General features: G+C 45.2%; 1 pseudogene; it reads left to right on the top strand.

Moving 5' to 3' along the window:
- Nucleotides 1-11,691: 11,691 nt before the first annotated feature.
- LOC142357536 (5.8S ribosomal RNA) lies at nt 11,692-11,843 on the top strand (annotated as a pseudogene).
- The last annotated feature ends 657 nt before the right edge of the window (nt 11,844-12,500 follow it).

The following is a 12,500-nucleotide window of genomic DNA, read 5'->3' on the forward strand; positions in this document are numbered from 1 at the left end:
GAGCTAGCTAGCTAGCTTGAGCTTGAGCTAGCTAGCTAGCTTGAGCTTGAGCTAGCTAGCTAGCTTGAGCTTGAGCTTGAGCTAGCTAGCTTGAGCTTGAGCTTGAGCTAGCTAGCTAGCTGGAGCTTGAGCTAGCTAGCTTGAGCTTGAGCTAGCTAGCTTGAGCTTGAGCTAGCTAGCTAGCTTGAGCTTGAGCTAGCTAGCTAGCTTGAACTTGAGCTAGCTAGCTAGCTTGAGTTTGAGCTAGCTAGCTTGAGCTTGAGCTAGCTAGCTTGAGCTTGAGCTAGCTAGCTAGCTTGAACTTGAGCTAGCTAGCTAGCTTGAGCTTGAGCTAGCTAGCTAGCTTGAGCTTGAGCTAGCTAGCTAGCTTGAGCTTGAGCTTGAGCTAGCTAGCTTGAGCTTGAGCTTGAGCTAGCTAGCTAGCTTGAGCTTGAGCTAGCTAGCTTGAGCTTGAGCTAGCTAGCTTGAGCTTGAGCTAGCTAGCTAGCTTGAGCTTGAGCTAGCTAGCTAGCTTGAACTTGAGCTAGCTAGCTAGCTTGAGCTTGAGCTAGCTAGCTAGCTTGAGCTAGCTAGCTAGCTTGAGCTTGAGCTTGAGCTTGAGCTAGCTAGCTTGAGCTTGAGCTAGCTAGCTAGCTTGAGCTTGAGCTAGCTAGCCAGCTTGAGCTTGAGCTAGCTAGCTAGCTTGAGCTTGAGCTTGAGCTAGCTAGCTTGAGCTTGAGCTTGAGCTAGCTAGCTAGCTTGAGCTTGAGCTAGCTAGCTAGCTTGAGCTTGAGCTTGAGCTAGCTAGCTTGAGCTTGAGCTTGAGCTAGCTAGCTAGCTTGAGCTTGAGCTAGCTAGCTCGAGCTTGAGCTAGCTAGCTTGAGATTGAGCTAGCTAGCTAGCTTGTGCTTGAGCTAGCTAGCTAGCTTGAGCTTGAGCTTGAGCTAGCTGGCTTGAGCTTGAGCTAGCTAGCTTGAGCTTGAGCTAGCTAGCTTGAGCTTGAGCTAGCTAGCTAGCTTGAACTTGAGCTAGCTAGCTAGCTTGAGCTTGAGCTTGAGCTAGCTAGCTAGCTTGAGCTTGAGCTAGCTAGCTAGCTTGAGCTTGAGCTTGAGCTAGCTAGCTTGAGCTTGAGCTTGAGCTAGCTAGCTAGCTTGAGCTTGAGCTAGCTAGCTTGAGCTTGAGCTAGCTAGCTTGAGCTTGAGCTAGCTAGCTAGCTTGAGCTTGAGCTAGCTAGCTAGCTTGAACTTGAGCTAGCTAGCTAGCTTGAGCTTCAGCTAGCTAGCTAGCTTGAGCTAGCTAGCTAGCTTGAGCTTGAGCTTGAGCTTGAGCTAGCTAGCTTGAGCTTGAGCTAGCTAGCTAGCTTGAGCTTGAGCTAGCTAGCTAGCTTGAGCTTGAGCTAGCTAGCTAGCTTGAGCTTGAGCTTGAGCTAGCTAGCTTGAGCTTGAGCTTGAGCTAGCTAGCTAGCTTGAGCTTGAGCTAGCTAGCTTGAGCTTGAGCTAGCTAGCTTGAGCTTGAGCTAGCTAGCTAGCTTGAGCTTGAGCTAGCTAGCTAGCTTGAGCTTGAGCTAGCTGGCTTGAGCTTGAGCTAGATAGCTTGAGCTTGAGCTAGCTAGCTAGCTTGAGCTAGCTAGCTAGAGCTCGACCTATGAAAAGCTGCGCAAACACTTTTTCTATAATAATTGCGAAAATTAAAAATTTCACAAGTGAAAAGCTGCATAAACAGTAATTCTATGTGTGGGGCATTATTAGGGGGAGGTGTCTTGTCAAAATATGGCTGGACTAAAGACCTCAACCCAGATAGGGTGGAAGGCCCTATGATCGGTCTGTTACTAATCGGTGACCGATAAAGACCTGACCAAGGCCTGTAGTAAGCTTGGTTAGGCATTACAGGAGATAACACTAAGACCGAGGGGTCTTAGAGAGCCCTCTAGCGGGGCGAATAGAGCTAGATCGAGCCTTGGGAAAGCTAGATCGAGCAGGACTGAAGCTAAAGGATAGACCGAGAGGTCTGTCTGGTCCTCCTAGAGAGGCCAAGAGAAAGTACGAGAAGCCAACTAAAGCTTGATCGGGCCTTCAGCAAGCACGACCGAGCTGTACCGGAGCTAACACTAAGACCGAGGGGTCTTAGAGAGCCCTCTAGCGGGGCGAATAGAGCTAGATCGAGCCTTGGGAAAGCTAGATCGAGCAGGACTGAAGCTAAACGATAGACCGAGAGGTCTGTCTGGTCCTCCTAGAGAGGCCAAGAGAAAAAACGAGAAGCTAACTAAAGCTTGATCGGGCCTTCAGCAAGCACGACCGAGCTGTACCGGAGCTAACACTAAGACCGAGGGGTCTTAGAGAGCCCTCTAGCGGGGCGAATAGAGCTTGATCAAGCCTTGGGCAAGCTAGATCGAGCAGGACTGAAGCTAAGCAAGAGACCGAGAGGTCTGTCTGGTCCTCCTAGAGAGGCCAAGAGAAAGTACGAGAAGCCAACTAAAGCTTGATCGGGCCTTCAGCAAGCACGACCGAGCTGTACCGGAGCTAACACTAAGACCGAGGGGTCTTAGAGAGCCCTCTAGCGGGGCGAATAGAGCTAGATCGAGCCTTGGGAAAGCTAGATCGAGCAGGACTGAAGCTAAACGATAGACCGAGAGGTCTGTCTGGTCCTCCTAGAGAGGCCAAGAGAAAGTACGAGAAGCTAACTAAAGCTTGATCGCGCCTTCAGCAAGCACGATTGAGCAAGACCGGAGCTAACACTAAGACCGAAGTGTCTTAGAGAGCCCTCTGGTGGGGCGAATAGAGCTAGATCGAGCCTTGGGAAAGCTAGATCGAGTAAGATTGAAGCTGAAAGAGTGTCAGAGGAGCAAATGAACCTCCAAAAAGTGAAAATCAAATTTTAGAAAAAACACAAGTTAAATACTGCATGGACAGTATTTCTATGTGTGGGGCATTATTAGGGGGAGGTGTCTTGTCAAAATATGGCTGGACTAAAGACCTCAACCCGGATAGGGTGGAAGGCCCCATGATCGGTCTGTTACTAATCGGTGACCGATAAAGACCTGACCAAGGCCTGTAGTAAGCTTGGTTAGGCATTACAGGAGTTAACACTAAGACCGAGGGGTCTTAGAGAGCCCTCTAGCGGGGCGAATAGAGCTAGATCGAGCCTTGGGAAAGCTAGATCGAGCAGGACTGAAGCTAAGCAAGAGACCGAAAGGTCTGTCTGGTCCTCCTAGAGAGGCCAAGAGAAAGTACGAGAAGCTAACTAAAGCTTGATCAGGCCTTCAGCAAGCACGACCGAGCTGTACCGGAGCTAACACTAAGACCGAGGGGTCTTAGAGAGCCCTCTAGCAGGGCGAATAGATCTAGATCGAGCCTTGGGAAAGCTAGATCGAGCAGGACTGAAGCTAAACGATAGACCGAGAGGTCTGTCTGGTCCTCCTAGAGAGGCCAAGAGAAAGTACGAGAAGCTAACTAAAGCTTGATCGGGCCTTCAGCAAGCACGACCGAGCTGTACCGGAGCTAACACTAAGACCGAGGGGTCTTAGAGAGCCCTCTAGCAGGGCGAATAGAGCTAGATCGAGCCTTGGGAAAGCTAGATCAAGCAGGACTGAAGCTAAACGATAGACCGAGAGGTCTGTCTGGTCCTCCTAGAGAGGCCAAGAGAAAGTACGAGAATCTAACTAAAGCTTGATCGGGCCTTCAGCAAGCACGACCGAGCTGTACCGGAGCTAACACTAAGACCGAGGGGTCTTAGAGAGCCCTCTAGCAGGGCGAATAGAGCTAGATCGAGCCTTGGGAAAGCTAGATCGAGCAGGACTGAAGCTAAACGATAGACCGAGAGGTCTGTCTGGTCCTCCTAGAGAGGCCAAGAGGAAGTACGAGAAGCTAACTAAAGCTTGATCGCGCCTTCAGCAAGCACGATTGAGCAAGACCGGAGCTAACACTAAGACCGAAGTGTCTTAGAGAGCCCTCTAGTGGGGCGAATAGAGCTAGATCGAGCCTTGGGAAAGCTAGATCGAGTAAGATTGAAGCTGAAAGAGTGTCAGAGGAGCAAATGAACCTCCAAAAAGTGAAAATCAAATTTTAGAAAAAAACACAAGTTAAATACTGCATGGACAGTAATTCTATGTGTGGGGCATTATTAGGGAGAGGTGTCTTGTCAAAATATGGCTGGACTAAAGACCTCAACCCGGATAGGGTGGAAGGCCCTATGATTGGTCTGTTACTAATCGGTGACCGATAAAGACCTGACCAAGGCCTGTAGTAAGCTTGGTTAGGCATTACAGAAGATAACACTAAGACCGAGGGGTCTTAGAGAGCCCTCTAGCGGGGCGAATAGAGCTTGATCAAGCCTTGGGCAAGCTAGATCGAGCAGGACTGAAGCTAAACGATAGACCGAGAGGTCTGTCTGGTCCTCCTAGAGAGGCCAAGAGAAAGTACGAGAATCTAACTAAAGCTGGGTCGGGCCTTCAGCAAGCACGACCGAGCAGTACCGGAGCTAACACTAAGACCGAGGGGTCTTAGAGAGCCCTCTAGTGGGGCGAATAGAGCTAGATCGAGCCTTGGGAAAGCTAGATCGAGCAGGACTGAAGCTAAACGATAAACCGAAAGGTCTGACGGGTCCTCATAAGAGGCATGGAGAAAGATCTGATACTAAAGTACCTCTCGGAAGTAATAAAATATGCCTGATGAAGCCGGGTATGATGTTTGTTGTTTGATGGCATTCATCGATTAGGTCTGGTGGATTCCCCATTACTCCGAGTGGTACTAGTAGAGGCTCCTACAGGGGTGAGCAAAGCGAGATCAAGCCTTAGGCAAGCTAGATCGAGCAGAACTGAAGCTGAAAAGCAAAATAAATGACAGGTCTGTCCAAATCAATAAACTTGAAATCCAGTGTGGTCACCACGGGTCACGAGGTGAATTCCTAGCGATTGTCTGCTGAACGTATAGGAAGGCCCGAAACGAACGATAATTTCATTGCACAGTGGAGATACTATACGTTCAGGAGTAGCATACATCGGGTTTGATCTATGATCATGTCTGGTCTCCGAGGATCCACCGGGTTACCAACTGGCACCGCTGTACTGGGTGTAAAACTGGGCCACCTGAAGTCCCGGGTGTAAAACTAGGTGCCTCTGTGCCAAAGTAGCGGCTTGCGTAGTGCATTATGCCTCCGGCTTGCGAAATGGTTATAAGCAATAACAACAGGACGCCGCGGGGTGTTCACTTAAAGGAGTAACGTTCTCTCAAGGGAGGGGATCTAAAAATCTTGATAAAACATTTATTCTATGCAAAATTTGTGCGCAAATTTTGCAAAGTAAAAAGCTGCACTGTAGCAAATTCTATGTGTGTAGCATTATTAGGGAAGTGTTGTTTGATGGCACCTCTCTACTTGATGCACCAAAGAACTACCTTGATGGCTCATGACCGCTGGTAATCTGTCGTCGCTAGTAGTTCGGAACTGAGAACAAATATGTTCGCAAATTACAACAATTATACAGCATATTGCTGAATAAAGCAGAACCGAATAATACTCAGTGACTTTACACCAAGACTGACTAATGTCTGGATTGTATCGTCCTACTCGAGTAAGGCGAAGAAAAGCTAGAAAGATACGCTTTTCACAAAGCAGGCTTAATGCATGCAAACCAAGGAGGAAGGAGTGATGCCCCTCCTTATAATAAGCAGAACCAAATAAAGAACAGACAGCATCATCTGTACAGTGACCAAGAAGAGGTGAAACTTCTGTATGTGAAAAGGCAATTTGAGCGAGATTTATTAGCAGACTAGTATTATGTTGTTTCTAGTAGGCGAAAGCCGAAACATCAACATGTGAAAATCTGATATTAAATCCTCAATCATTTTCCCTAGTATTATACAGCTATGAGTAACCTTAATTGGACACGGCAATTATTGCTGACCGGTGAAACTTTCGCATGGGAAAGACACACACACTTCTTGACAAAGCAATAAGTATTATGCTGTTTCTAGTACGCGAAAGCAGAAACATCAGCATGTGAAAGTTGTGAAGTTGAAGAATTTTTGTGTTGAGTACGATGTTGTTACTAGTAACCATGTCGACAGCTGAGAACTGTTCTCTAACCAATAGAAGGTGAAACTTCTGTATGTGAAAAGGCAATTTGAGCGAGATTTCTTAGCAGACTAGTATTATGTTGTTTCTAGTAGGCGAAAGCCGAAACATCAACATGTGAAAATCTGATATTAAATCCTCAATCATTTTCCCTAGTATTATACAGCTACTAGTAGCCGTAATTGGTCAGGGAAACATTGTTGACCGGTGAAACTTCACATGGGAAAGACACACAAATTACTTGACAAAACAATAAGTATTATGCTGTTTCTAGTATGCGAAAGCAGAAACATCAGCATGTGAAAGTTGTGAAGTTGAAAAGTTTTTGTGTTGAGTACGGTGTTGTTACTAGTAACCATGTCGACAGCTGGAAAGCTGTTCTCTAACCAATAAAAGGTAAAACTTCTGTATCTGAAGAGGCGGCGTGATTGAGATTTTTAACAGACTAGTATTATGTTGTTTCTAGTAGGCGAGAGCCGAAACATCGACATGTGAACATCTGGTTTTTAAATCATGAGTCAATTCTCCCTAGTATGATACAGTTGTTAGCCGGTATTGGTAACAGTAGAACAGAGATTTGGAGGGCAAAACCTGCTCATGGGAAATGCTCACAGAGCGCTATCTACCAGTACACATAGTATTATGCTGTTTCTAGTACGCGCGAGCCGAAACATCAGCATGTGAAATGTGTAATCGTGGGTAACTCTAAGTGTGTAGAGTACTGTGTAGTAACTAGTAGCCATGCCAAAGCATGCATTGAAACTCTTCGTGATTTAAAAAGCTCAAAGCAAGATTGACGAGGCCGCAAGGCTATGTCTTTCTAAATTCGAACAAATCGAAAGATTGTTCAAAGTACAATTAAACTGATTGATCCTGTCAGTTGCCATATGCTTGTCTGAAAGACTAAGCCATGCATGTGCAAGCGAAGCTTGAAAAAGTGGAACCGCGAATGGCTCATTAAATCAGTTACTATCTATTAGTTGATTTGCAAGCTAAATGAATAACTGCGGTAACCCTGCAGCTAATGCATGCTGATTGTCCGACACTGTCGGAGACTTTTACAAGACTACACCGGGTGATTTGCTAAGTACAGACACATCCCGTGATGAGTCCTAGTAACTGAAAGATCCCAGATAGCTTCGGCTTGGGGACGGAGCTTCCGAATTTCTGACCTATCAACCTATGATGGTAGTGTAACGGACTACCATGGTTGTGACGGGTAACGGGGAATCAGGGTTCGATTCCGGAGAGGGAGCCTTAGAAACGGCTACCACATCCAAGGAAGGCAGCAGGCACGCAAATTACCCACTCTCCGCACGAGGAGGTAGTGACTAGAAATAATGATATGAACCTTTATGGTTTGTAATCAGAATGGAATGGACTTAAAAGCTCCATTGATGAACGAGTAGAGGGCAAGTCTGGTGCCAGCAGCCGCGGTAATACCAGCCTCTACAAGCGTATGCAATAGTTGCTGCGTTTAAAAAGCTCATAGTTGGATCTGTTTGAGTAGAACGGCAACATGGTCTTCAGTTAAATCTGTTGACTCGTTCCGCTCATCCTTCGCATCGAAGAAATAGTTTGCACTTAAATGTGACGAACTGTGGAAACGGTGTTTTCACCCTGAGAAAATTAGAGTGTTCAAAGCATCCTTTGGGATCGAATAATAAAGCATGGAATAATGGAGAATGACCCGCTACTCGATTGATGCCGGTTGGCTGAGTGCGGTAATGATTGAAAGGAACAGACGGGGGCATTTGTATTGCTACGTTAGAGGTGAAATTCTTGGATCGTGGCAAGACAAACTACTGCGAAAGCATTTGCCAAGAATGTTTTCATTAATCAAGAACGAAAGTCAGAGTATTGAAGAGGATTAGATACCCTCGTAATTCTGACCATAAACTATACCAACCTACAATTTGTCAAAGTCGATCTTGACTTGGCAAGAGATTAACCGGGAAACCAAAGTTTATTGGTTCCGGGGGAAGTATGGTTGCAAAATCGAAACTTAAAGGAATTGACGGAAGGGCACCACCAGGAGTGGAGCCTGCGGCTTAATTTGACTCAACACGGGAAAACTCACCCGGTCCAGACATCTTAAGGATTGACAGATTGAATATCTTTCATGATTATATGGGCGGTGGTGCATGGCCGTTCTTAGTTAGTGGAGTGATCTGTCTGGTTAATTCCGATAACGAACGAGATCTTCTCCATCTAAATAATGAAATTCACTATATGTGAATTCAAACACTTCTTAGAGGAACTATGCGGAATTAAATACCGCAGATGAAGTGAGGCTATAACAGGTCTGTGATGCCCTTAGATGTTCTGGACTGCACGCGCGCTACACTGTGTACTTTTAGATTGAGTACTCAGCCCTTGGTCCGAAATGGACTGGGCAATCAGAGAAAAGTACAGCGCTTCAAGGGGATCGTCTGTTGTAACTTGCAGACGTGAACCAGGAATTCCTGGTACTTATGAGTCAACAACTCATAGGGATTACGTCCCTGCCCTTTGTACACACCGCCCGTCGCTACTACTGATTGGATAGTTAAGCAAGAATTGCAAATTCCTACTGTTGGGACTTCGGTCTCCGGCAACGGGATGAAGCGGATCGAGCTTAATTGTCTAGAGGAAGTAAAAGTCGTAACAAGGTTTCCGTAGGGGAACCTGCGGAAGGATCAGTGATTGATTCCTTCGGGCATGGCTGCTGGTAGAGGCCATGTCTGTAGTGCGCATGACGCTCTGTCGCTAGAGATTGCTTGGCAACCAATCTCGAATTATGTATCGAGCTCAAAAACTACTTGTGTGGATACATAGTTCAGCAGTCATGGCAAGGGACTGCTTAAAGGGAGACTAGTTAGCAAAAGCAGCCTAGCAGAACTGCAGCTATCTAGATCTCAGAAGCTGGGTTATAGAAGCCCAGCTATAGACTTGTGAATGAGAAAGGCCTAAAAAGGTCCACAAGTCGCGTGGTTAGAACCGACACGCAAAAATCCCAGCGAGTGACAGAGCGTTGCGCTGTTCAGTGGGAAAGAGTTGAGCTACTCGGGGCGCCCACTGAACTTGCTCCGAGCCAAAGGCTCGAAAAAACACAGCTTAGCCTCAGATCCTTTACATAGAAGGCTAGCTAAAATAAACTTACCTTGGACGAGGGTAAAGTTTAGTCAGTTCTTAGGGGAGAGTAATCCACAGCTTCTCGCCCTCTGAACATTCTCCCAGATATGTAGGTCTGGGAGAGTCTCCTCCTGTTCTTCGGAATCTGGAGGTAGACAAAGACAGTACGATACGATCTTGCATCGGGATGACTAACCGATAATGATCATAATCTGACAATTTTTCCGGCTTGAGGCACCGGAGTCAGATTAAAGACACATACTGAACTAAAGGCGTATGTGCAAAGCTTGTCGGAGTGTAGAGAGTCAAGCTGAGTTGACTCGTCACGTGGTGATGACAACAGCCATGTGCAAAACACTCACAACTTTATCGTCTATGTGGAAAAGGTTGCTAACAGCGCTCTCTATGAGAGGCCCTCGCATATAACTATACGAGGAAAAGGCGATAGAGTTGTTTGAATGTGGGGCAGGTTCATCGACAAGCTAAGTTGATCACATTCTTGTTGTGGCATCCTACTAGAATTGGTCACGGTCTGCACCAACTCTCCCCAAGTTGGCCAGACTTAAAACTAGAAATAAGGTTTGCAGCTATGTGAACCTAGAAACTGTAAAGGAGTTGAAAGAACTTAAAGGAATTGAAAGAGGCCTTGAGGTATATCCTCTTGGTAAAGACCCACAAAAGCTCACAAAAGTGGCTTCGAAGGGCAAAACTGGTTCATCCAAAACAATTGGAGAGCTTAAAGCAGAACCAATTCGAATGAAACACTATTGGTGAAACTTCATCATGAGAACGTCACAAGCTGATCACGCTCTATGATATGACTAGTATTATGTTGCTTCTAGTAGGCTAAGCGCAAGCCGAAACATCAACATGTGAAAGTCGTAGAATTTTGCAATCAAACTGTGGCTAGTACTGTGATGTTACTAGTAACCTGGTGTTCCGTCATATGGCCAAGAGAGCATTTGAAGGCGAAACTTCTGCATGGGAAAGCTGCATCATGATCAAAATTTTATATCGAGTATTATGTTGACGTTAGTAGGCCTTGGCCGAAAACGCAGCATGTGAAAGGTATAGATAAAAGTTATTGTTGCAGTCAGTACTGTGTAGTTACTAGTAGCTGGATTTAAGCTCAAAATGAGACACTGTTGGTGAAACTTCATCATGAGAATGTCACAAGCTGATCAAGCTCTATGATATGACTAGTATTATGTTGCTTCTAGTAGGCTAAGCGCAAGCCGAAACATCAACATGTGAAAGTCGTAGAATTTTGCGATCAAATTGTGGCTAGTACTGTGATGTTACTAGTAACCTTGTGTTACGTCATATGGCCAAGAGAGCATTTGAAGGCGAAACTTCTGCATGGGGAAGCTGCATCATGAACAAAAGTTTATATCGAGTATTATGTTGACATTAGTAGGCCCTGGCCGAAAGCGCAGCATGTGAAAGGTATAGATAAAAGTTATCGTTGCAGTCAGTACTGTGTAGTTACTAGTAGCTGGATTTAAGCTCGAAATGAGACACTGTTGGTGAAACTTCATCATGAGAACGTCACAAGCTGATCACGCTCCATGATATGACTAGTATTATGTTGCTTCTAGTAGGCTAAGCGCAAGCCGAAACATCAACATGTGAAAGTCGTAGAGTTTTGCGATCAAATTGTGGCTAGTACTGTGATGTTACTAGTAACCTTGTGTTACGTCATATGGCCAAGAGAGCATTTGAAGGCGAAACTTCTGCATGGGGAAGCTGCATCATGAACAAAAGTTTATATCGAGTATTATGTTGACGTTAGTAGGCCCTGGCCGAAAGCGCAGCATGTGAAAGGTATAGATAAAAGTTAGCGTTGCAGTCAGTACTGTGTAGTTACTAGTAGCTGGATTTAAGCTCGAAATGAGACACTGTTGGTGAAACTTCATCATGAGAACGTCACAAGCTGATCACGCTCTATGATATGACTAGTATTATGTTGCTTCTAGTAGGCTAAGCGCAAGCCGAAACATCAACATGTGAAAGTCGTAGAATTTTGCAATCAAACTGTGGCTAGTACTGTGATGTTACTAGTAACCTTTTCTTACGTCATATGGCCAAGAGAGCATTTGAAGGCGAAACTTCTGCATGGGGAAGCTGCATCATGAACAAAAGTTTATATCGAGTATTATGTTGACGTTAGTAGGCCCTGGCCGAAAGCGCAGCATGTGAAAGGTATAGATAAAAGTTATCGTTGCAGTCAGTACTGTGTAGTTACTAGTAGCTGGATTTAAGCTCGAAGTGAGACACTGTTGGTGAAACTTCATCATGAGAACGTCACAAGCTGATCACGCTCTATGATATGACTAGTATTATGTTGCTTATAGTAGGCTAAGCGCAAGCCGAAACATCAACATGTGAAAGTCGTAGAATTTTGCGATCAAACTGTGGCTAGTACTTTGATGATGCTTGTAGCCAACCGAATTGGTTGAAAAGCCCAATAAGTAAGCTAACTTGGGAGAGCTTGTTGGAAACCAAATGCTACTAGATTGGTCCAAATACATCCTTCAACAGGGGATCACTTGGCTCGCTTTACGAAGAGGAGCACAGCTATATGTGTTAATTCGGTATGAATCGCAAGATTTGTTTACCGACCTCTCTAACGCAAAAGGCGGTCTCGGCTTCGGCTGTTGACTGCGTCCGATTCAGGGTTATATAACTCTCGATTGAACACATTGATGTTCTATTGTTGGTGCTTCCAATAAAATTGGAACACTTAAAGCAGAACCGATTCAAATAATAGCATTCTGATCAATGATTGCATTCCTTGATCAAGAACTGCTGGAGTCATTGTGATGGCGAATTTTCTTCATAAGAAAATTGCAAAGAGACGGAACTTAATGAGACTAGTATTATGTTGTTTCTAGTAAGCGGAAGCTGAAACAGCAACATGTGAAAATCAAGTTTTGTTCAATGATCTCGAGGCGATAAGTACTATGAAGCAACTAGTAGCCTAAGCATGACTCAGATTTGAGACAGTCAAAAAGACTGGCGAAACTTCTTCACATGAAAGTTACATAGAGAACTACAAATGTATACAGCGAGTATTATGTTGTTTCTAGTAGGCGAAAGCTGAAACATCAACATGTGAAAGTTGTCTGCAAACTGTAGAACGATATGTGATTAGTACTGTGCTGTTACTAGTAGCCAGTCTGACTGTAGAAGCCAAGACAAAGGGAAACTAATGCATCTGAAAAGGACAAGTTATGGAAAGGTATGCACGATAAGTATTATGTTGTTTCTAGTAAGCGGCAGCTGAAACATCAACATGTGAACGTCGTTGTGTACAGTAACCTAGAACTATATAGTCC

The sequence above is a fragment of the Convolutriloba macropyga genome, unplaced genomic scaffold (assembly GCF_964194025.1).
Source record: "Convolutriloba macropyga unplaced genomic scaffold, txConMacr16.3 SCAFFOLD_1348, whole genome shotgun sequence".
Classification (NCBI taxonomy): Eukaryota; Metazoa; Xenacoelomorpha; order Acoela; family Convolutidae; genus Convolutriloba; species Convolutriloba macropyga.